This window comes from Bidens hawaiensis, unplaced genomic scaffold (genome assembly GCF_021521415.1).
Source record: "Bidens hawaiensis isolate Kalapana, Puna unplaced genomic scaffold, B.hawaiensis_p1.1 tig00003015_1, whole genome shotgun sequence".
NCBI classification, from domain to species: Eukaryota; Viridiplantae; Streptophyta; class Magnoliopsida; order Asterales; family Asteraceae; genus Bidens; species Bidens hawaiensis.
This window is the reverse complement of record NW_027491162.1, coordinates 2,523,424-2,536,270: the sequence shown is the minus strand read 5'-3', so window position 1 is coordinate 2,536,270 and position 12,847 is coordinate 2,523,424.

Sequence of the window (12,847 nt, the reverse complement as noted above, 5' to 3'; positions counted from 1 at the left end):
CCGAAAAACTCGCCCAAATTTACATCGATGAAATTGTATCTCGACACGGAGTACCTCTTTCGATTATTTCCGATCGAGATAGTCACTTTACTTCACATTTCTGGCAAGCAGTACAAGAATGTTTGGGAACTCGAATATATTTGAGTACCGCCTACCATCCCCAAACCGACGGCCAATCTAAGCGAACCATTCAAACCTTAGAAGATCTACTTCGTGCTTGTGTACTTGATTTCAAAGGAAATTGGGATCAACATCTCTCGCTTATTGAGTTTTCCTATAATAATAACTACCACAGTAGTATTAAAGCTGCACCTTATGAAGCTCTATACGGGCGAAAATGTAGATCACCACTATGTTGGACGGAAGTGAGTGATACCAAAATTTCAAGGTCATATTTAATTCAGGAAACCACCGTAAGATTCACCAGATTAAGCAAAAATTGAAAGCTGCCCGCGACCGACAAAAGAGTTATGCCGATGTTCGCAGAAAACCGTTATCTTTTGAAATAGGTGATATGTTTTTAAAAGTATCGTTTGTTTGTGTCTGTAATCGTTTAGTTTGTTTGTTTTGTGTTGAATAGTGTTTGTTATATGTTCGCCACGTGTTGGGCGAACTTGAATGACAGGGAAGTTATGACAACTTCGCCTAGTTAGGCGAAGTTGTCGAGTATTATAAACCTATAACTTCGGCTGTGTTGAAAAACTTTTTAACGATTGTTTGTGTGATTCTCTGTATCACGTGTTGGTCTTTGCAATATATCAAGTATTATCTTATGTTCTTGTGTGTTTGCTTAGATTCAGCGTACTAATTGTATTGACACTCGTATCGTATACGTGGGGATTCCGCACCCTCGTTTACAAGATACTCCTGTGTAGATCCGGCTGGGAACCTACAGAATGGGACTAGAAACTCACCTGGATCTTGTTCCTTTCTCCGTTAATTGTCAATCCCTTCTTTAACTGAGCTCGGCTAGCTGTATATAAGTTACATATTAAAACTTGTTCCATTTAAGGAAAGTGGCTAAGTCTGGTGTAACCTAGTGATCTTGTGTTTGGTTACTTCATACATAGTTTGTTTGTTTGCTAACCCTAGCTTTGAAACATTTTAATATCCTTTTCTTTCTTTTCACTTTTAACCCTATTCTTATTTATTAAAATGACGAGGTACTTGTATGTGCATATATATATATATACACACACCCAACACACGAGTACACTATGCACGTGGGTTTCCAAGTGTACTCTCATGCGTACGTAAGTGAGTATACCTTTACATGTACGTATCCTAGTTCAACTAGTGTAACCGGATTTTGGATGTGATCTAGTCCCTTTATATAATAAGCCATAATTGTGGTCGGGTTTCTCTTGTTTTCGGCTTTTGCTTATAAATGATCAAATGTATGCGAGTATGTATGTATATATATATATATATATATATATATATATCTTAAGTATTGTATGCGATTGTGTGTATGCGAGTATATATATATATATATATATCTTTAAGTATTGTAATCAAGTTCAAGAGGTGTAATTTTGCTAAGTGATGTGTGTGAATCAGAGATGGGATCAAGTCTGAGGCATTCGAACACATTGTAATTGATGTGTCATTGTATGCGATCTATAATATAGTACTAAATATTATTTGTATGTGAGTATATATATATATATATATTTGTATGCGAGTCCGTATATGTATATGTAAGTGTTGTATGCGACGTAATGTAAGCGACTTTGTATATTGTAAGCGAGTGTATACATGCTGATTATTTCTATCAGTTCCTTAATGTATGCGACCTCAATTGTATTCGAAACCAATTGTAACCGATTATTATAACCCATTTGTCATTGTATGCGAGTGGCCTGTAAGTTGTTGTGTATGGCCTTGGTGTATTTTTTCTAAGTATTGAAATTAAGTTACATGTATATGACTTGGATCAGTGTATGGGATTTAAGTTGTAGTCAATGTATGCGAGCCGTAACCTTGTAACTTAATGTGAGCGAGTCCTTGAGGAACTCGAACACAATGTATGCGGCTTATTTGTATGCGACTTCTTGAGGCAAACGGCTCCAGTGTATGCGAGTCACAAGAGAAATTGGCTAAGTATTCTAAGTGAGCCTCCATGATGTAATAGAGTGTTTATATGCGTGTATATCAATATCAAGCAGTCGAACCATGACTTAATCGCATTGAAGCTTGTGAACGGGTTCTACTTGTATGCGAGTTACATGTAGCTGAGTCGCTGTAATCGAGTATAGTTGTATGCGATCTATATGGTAATCGATGATACATTGTAATCAGATTAACTTGTATTCAAAGATCTCCTTTGTTAGCACCTGACTAGGCTGATGGGTTTTAGACAACATGAGGGTCACCGGTTGGGTCTTAGACCCGTTAATCGTTTATGTTCCAATCTTGCAACTCTTTAGCATGATATTATCCAATCCCTTAAGCGTTCCCGTGGCCATTTTCGGATAATACGTGACCCGAAAATGCATAAAGTTTGTACCTTTAAACCTTAAACGCTCAAAACTAGATCTTAGGGTTTCTTTTAAACAAGTCGTTCATGTTTAATGGTTATTAGGTTCGTTTTAGCATCAAGTTTGTTACTTTGCATTTCGTTTAAACCCGATCTTTTATAGTTTTAAGTTTCAGGACCAACCGTTCTTAGAAACGTAAGCTTTAACATCAAGAACATACCATTACGTGTTCGTTTGGTCTCGTTTGGCTTGGTTATGATATTTGAATCTTGTATCTATCTTGTATATTGACGATCTATCTATATTTAACCTTCAATCTCGCTCCTTCTCCTCTTCTTTCTCTCGGCCGATACTTAGCAAGTGTGTGTGTGTGTGTGTGTGTGTAGAGATTATGGAAGATGAAATGAGGATTTGGGGTTTTAAAATGGTTTAAGGGAGTATTTATACTCCTCAAGGCCCATGGACCTAAGGCTCATCCACCCTCTTAATCCATGTTAATTAATCTAAGTCCATTTCTTTCTTTATTTAACACCAATTAAATATTAACACCCGATAACTAAACACAACTTTCTTTATTTAATATTATAATATTTAGGATGTTACACCAACAGACATAATGTAACTATTTGCTCTTCCTGCATCTTATCAAGCTCTTCTACAATGATTTCTTTGCTACATATTGACTTGAAAAAAACAAAGCCTGATTATAGCATTTCTCATTGATTCTGGCATGATGGACCGTATTGCAAGGGGCAGAAACTGTTGCATAAGAATGTGATTTAAGACCTTGTAGCTTCTTTTCTTTAACATTCACCAAACTAGAGAAGTTAGAACAAGACCCTAGTGGAGCCTTCAGTTTATACAATGTTTCAAGAAACATTTTTTTTTCTTATGTTGATAATGTGAAGCATGCTGCTGGCAGTTCTGTATTGTTGTCTCTTGCTTTCGGTTGCAACTAAAACTCCAAATCCTTTCTAGCTGCCAATGCGTCTTTTGTCCTACCGGGAATGTTCAGCAACGTTACGACAATTCTCTCTTCCACATTCTTTTCAACATTCATCTAATCAATACAATGTTGGACATGTAAATGCTTCCAATCGCTGAGCCGTTGGTACATATGTTGAACTTCTTCCAATATGGCTGTGGCTTGTGTTATCCCTTTTTCTCTTACTCTCACTTAGAGATTCCGTTCCCTTTCCCATTCATTCTTAATGTTTTTGACCTCGCCGTATATCTCTTCCCCTGTCATAGGCTCTTTAGCGGTTCTCATCTCTTCTTTTCCGTTGCACGTATTTGTTCGTTTTCTGAAAGCGTGGTCATGTGATAGATACCATCTGTGGGCAGCATAACTCTGCTTCTTTGTGTGATAAAGTCGAACACACTAACTGTCACCCCGACACACTACACAACCTTTGAATCCATTGTAAGGGCAACCACATAGTGTACAAACCGTATGGTAATCATTAATCGTCCATAACACAACTGCACATAGTGTAAACATTCCTTGTTTATATGCATCATATGTTGGCTCCCCGACCTCAAATAAAGATGCTAGATCGTCAATTAAGGGCTGTAAAAATACATCCTGGTACTCCGGATATTAATAAGGAAAACATGATGAACTTTCTTTTCATACACATCCAAGGTGGAAGGTTGTAAATGACTGCTAAAACAGGCTATACACTGTGGTTTCTGTTGCCTCTATGTAAGTCGACCCCATTAGTGCAAATCTCTAGACGAAGATATTTTGGATTGCTTCTGATGGTATCAGAGTACCTGTCATCTATGGCTTTCCATGCTAGTGAATCTGATGTGTGGCGTAAAAACTGGGTTTATTGGTACTCGTTGCGTGCCATGTTAAATTCTCTGATGTATTCTTTGATTGAAAGAGGCACTTTAATAGTGGAATAATGGGAAAGTACCACAGTACCTTAGCGGGCGTGTTTATGTAAGTTTTGTTAGTATTCTCAACCACCTTCCATCTTCACTTGTTACAAACTGGACATGCTTCCAAATCCTTATAATCCTTATAGTAAATAATGCAGTCATTGATACACACATGTATCTTTTCATATCCTGAGCCCATTGCCTTCATCATCCTTTTTCCCTCATAAATATTATTTACCATTTCGTTATCTGCAAGTAGCATCTTTTTCAACAATTTCATAAGTTCATCAAAGAACTTATGAGATACTCCGTGCTTTCTCTTCAAGTTGAGTAGTTGTACAATGCAGACAACTTGGTGAAGTCAGGACATCCTTTATACATGGGTCTTCTCAGCGTCAACAAGTAGTTGTAGAAACTGTTAATACTTCTTGTCGCCTTTGTAATTGTCTTTGTAGCATTTGCTATTTCTACAGTTTCACATGCATATGTTGGAATGTTGGTGTCAACAAACCCAGTATTATTATCATAATTAGTTGGAATGCTGGTGCAGGCAAACCCAGTATTATTAGCATTAGTTGGAATGTTGGTGTCGACTTCTCCATGTTTTATCCAAATAGTATAATTCTTATCAATTCCTAACCTGTACAAGTCATGTTGTACATCGTCTACACTAAGACATACGTGGTTCACAGACCGAACACATGGACATGAAATAGAAATTGGTGGTGATGTCTCTTTGCAATTACGAACTGCATAATTTAGAAAGGCCTTAACACCATCTTTATATGCTTTACTGCACTTGTCGCCTACTGACATCTAAGACTTATCCATCTTCCAAGAATTTTTTTATATCCTGTGTCATCAATAATATATATATATATATATATACTAATTAACGTCAAAAAATGTAACTGGAATTTTATCATGTATGACATTAAAAACAAAAATATTTGGTACTCACCTGAGATTAATGAAGCTTTTTGGTAAGATTGAGTAGCCGACAACAATTAATTGAAGAGATTTCAATAAATACACTAGCAGATTTATTAGTTGGTGAGATTGTGAGATTTTATTTGTTCAATTAATCGATTTGGGAGTCTTCCATGGAAGATAATTTGATTAATTGACGGGTAAAAATAAAAATTTTAAACATCGAAATTTCGTTATAAAAATATTAGAAGAGTACCTATTATGTTTTCACACGCTGCGGGTTCGAAACTCAGGAACATATTTTTATTAAATTTTTATATTAACATTTTTTAATGAAATAAATACACTGTATACGATCAAATATCCCATTTTAAAAACACTCAAACTAAACTACTCATTAAAAGGCCTTTAAATCTATCAGAAACATAAAAATAAATCATAATAGCTGGTCTGAGATCATAACAAAGTTTCTTAGCTTTTTACTCAGATTACAAAACTAATTAAAAGCCCTAAAAATAACAAGAATAAAATAAAATGCAATTTCTTCACTTTTTTTTTTCTGATTCAATCCGTAAAGCTACACTTCTTACAAGTTGATCCTCTAATGAGTTATTTGCCCTTATAGATAGGAATTATGTATGTACATCTTGTGCACACATCAGATCATGTGGACGAACAACAATTAGCCCATATAAAGAAATCACATTTTTTGCCCTAAATTTAAAAATATAGAGTTTAGGGCCAACAATCAACATAAAAATGGGATGAATTCCAACTTTATTTTCAATTTCACATTTAACCTGAGATGCACAATTGTAGAACCTCCGACCTGGATTTTTGGTGGTACTTGATGTTCTTATAATGACTTCTTGACCACAAAAACAATAAACCTGAGATCGATTGCTTCTGTTACTGGATGTTGTGGCCCGCGATGGGATTTCTTCCACGGAGATCGATTGCTTCCACAAGTGGTTTTTTAAGTGTTTTATTTTAGTGTTTATGGGGTGAAATAAGAGTTTTTAATGAAAACAAAAAAAATATATATATATATATATATATATATATATATATAGGGAGAGGAGCATAAGAGAACTTTATTTTATGGAGAGAACTAATAATGAAATATTTTTAATTTAATTAAAAAAATATTTTTAAAATTTTTTTCTTTCATCCTTCTTATATGTTGTTATTCTTCAGCACAAAAAAATATAAAAATAAAAAAAAATTAACGAGTAATGCATATAATACACCGACTTTTTTTATAATGCATATGTGCAATAGTGTGCATTTTGATATTTTAAATAGTGTTGAATAGCATATATATAGTTGTTTGTATTATATATTTTCAATAGTGTTATATTATATACAAAAATTAAAAAAAATCGATATAGTGCATATGTGAATTAGTGTTGTATAACATATATGCGATAATGTGTTTTGCATACAATTATTAGTGTCGTATTTGCATATATTCAATAATGTGTATTGGATCATGCAGTTGTGTTGTATTATAAGCAATAAAACACTATTGTATATATGCAATAGGCATTAGTGCACATATGCACTACAGTACTACACCGACAAGTTTTTTTTATTTTTTTTATGAACAATATCATCTTATTAGAAGGAGTAAAGAAAAAGAAATCACAAAATATTTTTTTAAAAATAGTTAAAAATAATTCTTTACTAGTTCTCTCTAGATCCCACCCCTATATATATATATATATATAGGGGTAGGTTACAATTAAAAAAAAGATAGTTTTCTAGAAAGAGTAAGAATAGATCTAAACCATTGGATTTAAGATCTAGTGATTGTGATTGAAGGTTGCTTGGATATCTTTCTCTTTTAAAATCTTTCTCGATAAAAGCACATGTTGCAAACCTTGCTCGAAAAAGTATATTCACAAAGCATGTTTAGATATGTTTCAAAATGTCCAATAGTTTCCTAGGATCTAGGATTTAGGCTAGATAGTTTTCAAACTTCAAATTTTATGCTCTTCTTACCATTCTTAGGAAACTATTTTTTATATTTTAACTCTTTCCTATATATATATATACTATATTAAAATGCATATAGGTTGGGCTAAAATGTAATTTCAACAAAACTCTCAATTTTAAGAGTTACAATTCATAAAGCCTAAGTTGCAATCCATTGTTGCATAAAAAAACAAAGCGCTAAATCCCTGTATTCACACACCCAATTCAAATTTCAAATTGTGCGCCTATCTAACAAATTACAATCTCAATGTTTTTCTTTTGTCACTGCTCACATCGTCTTCTTTCCCTCTCATCAAACACACTCTCAATCGTTGAAATTGGAGGTCAGCTCAGTTGATTTATGAGTTTTAATTTTGTTTGAGCTTGTACCTGTTCTTTATTTTGCAAAGATTCGTTTGTGTTTTACAGAAACTGATTGAAGCATAAAATCTTCTCTGTTGAATCTTCTTCAATGCTCTCATAGGAATGGCAAACCCTAGCGACCGCCATGGCGCCGCCTCTGACGCCCCTACACCGCTCTCCTTCATCGTCATCAATCCAGGTACCAGGCCAAAATCTCAATTGATTCATGGCTTTTAGTTCTTACCGGTTAATAGAACCAAACCCTCTAGTTACAGCGAAACGTTGGTCATTTGACCACCCGAACCACCAGCTGGGGGCAAGAGCAACTGACCTCCGCTGTCCAGATTTTATAATGGGAAGTGGGGCCAAGATGAAATTGAGAGATCTGGGTCAGTTGCCCTTCATTGGCTTAAGTGGGGCAAAGTTGAAATTGAGAGATCTACTTTTGTTTTGAGTATTGGTATGTATTCATAAAAGTTCATATTTAAAAATCCATAAAGGAACAAACAATTATTTCGTGTGAGGCAGGTGAAAGTATGAGTGTTGGTGACGCAACTGGTACTTTTGTTTCTTGGCCAGAACACCTAATCTCATGTGACCCGGAGGTTTGTTACCTTTTATTTCTATTCAAGTACAAATAAGGGCATGTTTGTGTTCGCTCATTTAACTTTAACCTATACGAAAACTTAACCGAACAAATATCTATGTTCATTTTCATTTATTTTAAAAATTGAACACTTGTGTTCGTTTATGTTCGTTTGTTTATAATCTAGACTAACATAATTGAACAAAGATAAACGGACATAAATGAACATAGATGAACAAATGTAAATGAACACAAGCAAACATAAACGAACATAAATGAATACACTTAAATGAACAAAAATTAAAAAATTTAAAACCTTTAATTAGATGACTCATCTAGATAATAATTAATTATTTTCTATTAATACATAAACAAGCATAAATAAACAGACATAAACAAAGATAAATAAACGAACATAAACGAATGTACGTTCATGAACATAAATGAACGAACGGAAAATGTGTTCATGTTCGTTCGTTTAATTAAACGAACACAAATTTTGTGTTCGTGTTTGTTCGTTTATTAAATAAACGAACTTCCCGTCGAACAGTTCACAAACAGTTCACCGAACGTTCGGTTCGTTTGCAGGCCTACTATTTTGTTCTATTCAATTACAAAATATCACAAGAGATCATATCTTTTGTGACAAGAAGGTTTTTTCTTATTTTGTTCTATTCAATTAAAAAATATGACATTAATTATACATTTTTGTTTTTCATATTCTGTTGTTACAGCTACCACCACTCCCATCCTCAAAAAAATCAGACAGAGCTGGCAAGAAGCCAAAGGCAAAGTACACAACGATAGACAGGGTGACCAAACAGAAAACAAGGAGCAGTGCCAAGAAAACCGACGCCTTAGATAGTATATAGGTAGTCGTTATTTTGTATATATATAGGTATAGCTTGTTTTGCATAAATCTTACAAAAAGATGTATAGATTTTCTTAAGTGAATATTATTGTTAATATAATTTGTTTCTAATTTTGTTTTGTCATTCTTGTTTACAACTGTTTTATATTACTGCATAAAAAATAAAAATAATTAGTTTAAAGTTGTTTTATATTATTGCATAAAAAGTAAAAATAATTATATATTGTCTAATTACACACTATTGGCCACATAGAAACACATAAAATAGGTGTAGCCAAAAGTAAGACAATAGCCACACTTGTAAGGTCCCGTTACCGGTAGCCCTACTTTCGTGTTGGACTTACTCATAAACGCAGTTCTAAATATCAGAGTTAATTAAAACATTCGCGGAATATAAAAGCTTTCATAAAACATTTCATAACAAAACACTTCTTATCTTAAAACATCATTTTGTCTTTCAAAATAAACGAAACATTAAACTTAAACGTCTTGAGTCTTCCGATGCCAGCCTCTTATTCGGTGCCACGTGTCTCCTCAAGCGAGCTGCCTCATCCTACTCACCTGCGTGCATACTAAAAGTCAACTACACTGAGTGAGTTCTAGTTAATCACATAATCATACAATACCTTCTTACATTTCATACTTAACCTCTTAACTTTCTTTCATACACACATAAGTGCATATACTTTCATTCTTACCTTCATACTTTCTTTACATACATAATCATACGTTTTAAAAAGCCTTTCGCCCTATAACCTCACAGATATTATAAGGGTCTGGTCCCTAACATCACAGATATTATAAGGGTCTGGTCCCTAACATCACAGATATTATAAGGGTCTGGTCCCTAACATCACAGATATTATAAGGGTCTGGTCCCTAACATCACAGATATTAAAAGGGTCTGGTCCCTAACATCACAGATATTATAAGGGTCTGGTCCCTAACATCATAGATATTATAAGGGTCTGGTCCCTAACATCACAGATATTATAAGGGTCTGGTCCCTAACATCACAGATATTAAAAGGGTCTGGTCCCTAACATCACAGATATTATTAGGGTCTGGTCCCTCTTCGTTACAATACAACCATGCATTTCCTTTGTTTATTAACTTTATCGCATTCATACATATGAGCAAATACATTATACTTACCTTATACGTAACACTACAACCTGACAGTACGTGCAATATCCGAAGATCTTACACGTACTGACAAGCAATCATTCATACATTTCACATCATTCATATAAGGCATACACTTATCACTTAGGATAAGTGTATTAACAAACATATCGAGTATGCACACAGCCCCGAAAACATAACACAGAAGTGGGGCTAGAAACTCACCTGAATGCGGTTACGTTCACCGTTAATCGTAATCCCTTTCTTCAGTTGTGCATGGCTGACTGTATAACAAGTATACGTGTCAATTAACTATCACTACTCATATCATCTTTCTAGTCTTAACTAGTACCCACAACGAACGGGGGTCCGGGGGCAGCGCCCCTGGCAGCGGGGTCTAGGGGCGGCAGCCCCTAGCAGGGTCCAAGGGGCAGAGCCCCTGGCTGGGGTCGAGCTGCCAGGTCAGCTTGGAAAAATTTTTATTTACATTAACTGTCTTAACACATTTTCCATTTGGTTTTTAATTTATTTTCTAAGCGAACTTAACTTTAGGCGAAGTTAAACCTTAGGCGAAGTTAGCTTTAGGCGAAGTTAAACCTTAAGCGAACTTAGCTTTAGGCGAAGTTAAACCTTAGGCGAACTTAGCTTTAGGCGAAGTTAAACCTTAAGCGAACTTAGCTTTAGGCGAAGTTAAACCTTAGGCGAACTTAGCCTCAGGCGAAGTTACCAGTTAGGCGAACTTGGCCGTAAGCGAAGTTAAGCCTTGAAGGCGAAGTTAAGCTTTGAAGGCGAAGTTATCGTTTTGAAGGCGAAGTTATCGTTTTGAAGGCGAAGTTGGCCAGTTCAGCCACGGGTTTGGTTTTCATCAAGCATTTAGGCGATTTTAACACCCTTGTTATGGTTCGACATCACCCACTACGTTCCCTAACCGTTTTCGGTCGTATATATACCCCGTATATACTATAAAGCTTGGATCTTTAAACTTTAAAGGTCAAGAACATACCTTTTTGTGCTCGTTTGGATCTCGTTTAACTTGTTTAATCACAACTAATCGTTCACTCTCTCCCGGATCTTGTTCGTTCCTCTCCCTCGGCCGCCGGCCGTATGGCGGTGTGTGGTGTGTGTGTGTTTTGGAGTGTGTTAGAGAATAAGATGGAAATGAATGATGGTTTAGGGTTTAGGGGATATTTATATCCCTTAAAGCCCATGGACCTAAGGCCTATTCTCATTTAACCCATCTCAATTAATCTAAGTCCATGATCCGCTCCTTACTCGATATTAATTAATTAATAACGCGAAATCACTAAACGTAACTTTCTTTATTCAACATTAAAAATTTTAGGATGTTACAACACTTCATATTAAAAAATTTTGAGTCTATAAATGACCATAAGCCACAACACAAACATTGTTATGTGATGGAATGATAGCAAAGTTGATGGATATAACAAATTATGGGTAGCTAAAAGTGTGACATAGCCACACCGAAAACACAAAAACTCGTGTGGCTATAAATAACCATTAGTCACACCATGCTTGCTTCGTTTTTTTTTTTGTGTGTGACGGAACTATATAAAATTTCATATAAAAAAATCACTAAGTGTCACCAAATGGTATAAAATAACCACACTCTACATATTTTCGTGTGTCCGTCACTAGCCGTTGGCCACACTTTCACCACTTCGTTTTTGTTTGTGTGGCGGAACAAGATCAAACGTCAATCACTATGTGTGACCAAAAGTATGATAATAGCCACAATTTATATTACAAAAGCATTATGCGAGACAAACGGTAAGACAATAGCCACACCACAAACTACAAAAGAGTGTTTGAGTGGCAAGTTCACATTTTTAGCCACATTGACAATAAGCTCTAGTGTCCATATGATATGATTAGCCGCACAATACATCACTATGTGTGACGAAAAGTTTGACAATAGCTACACTTTAAATTTCGAAAAGCATTATGTGTGACAAACGGTAAGACAATAGCCACACTATAATCTACAAAGGAGTGTTTTAGTGGCAAGTAAACATTTTTATCCACAATTAATGTAACATCCAGTGTCTATTTGATATAAATAGTCACACTATTATTAAATTCAAGTGGCCATTGTTTTGCTATAGCCACACGGTATAGGTCACAATGTTCGCTTACCACAACCCTATTGGCCACATTATTATAAAATTTATATGGCTGAAACATGAATTCATGTGATTCTATACGTGCAAAGGTCACACCTAGTAAATAGTGATGTGGCCAATTTTCTACCGTTTAACCACACTTATTGGAGAGGCTTCTTGATGGCAGCAACTAATGTTGGTACCCTTTAGCCACACTTATAACCTCATAAGGCCACTAAAAACTGTGTGTGGCCATATGATACCTACGATGTCACGACCTTTGGTCACACATGAGCTGAACCAGACATGTGTGGCTAAAGGCCTACAACCACACTCTTTCGTGTGACCGAAGGTCATTTTTGACGTAGTTTAGCTAAAGTAATAAAAGATAACAAGTTTAAGCTAATTACACAACAACCTACATAAACTAACAAACATTACTTATGAGCACATTCTAGTGGAGGCCCATCAAATAATGTACACAAGGTCCAATAACCTCATTCTT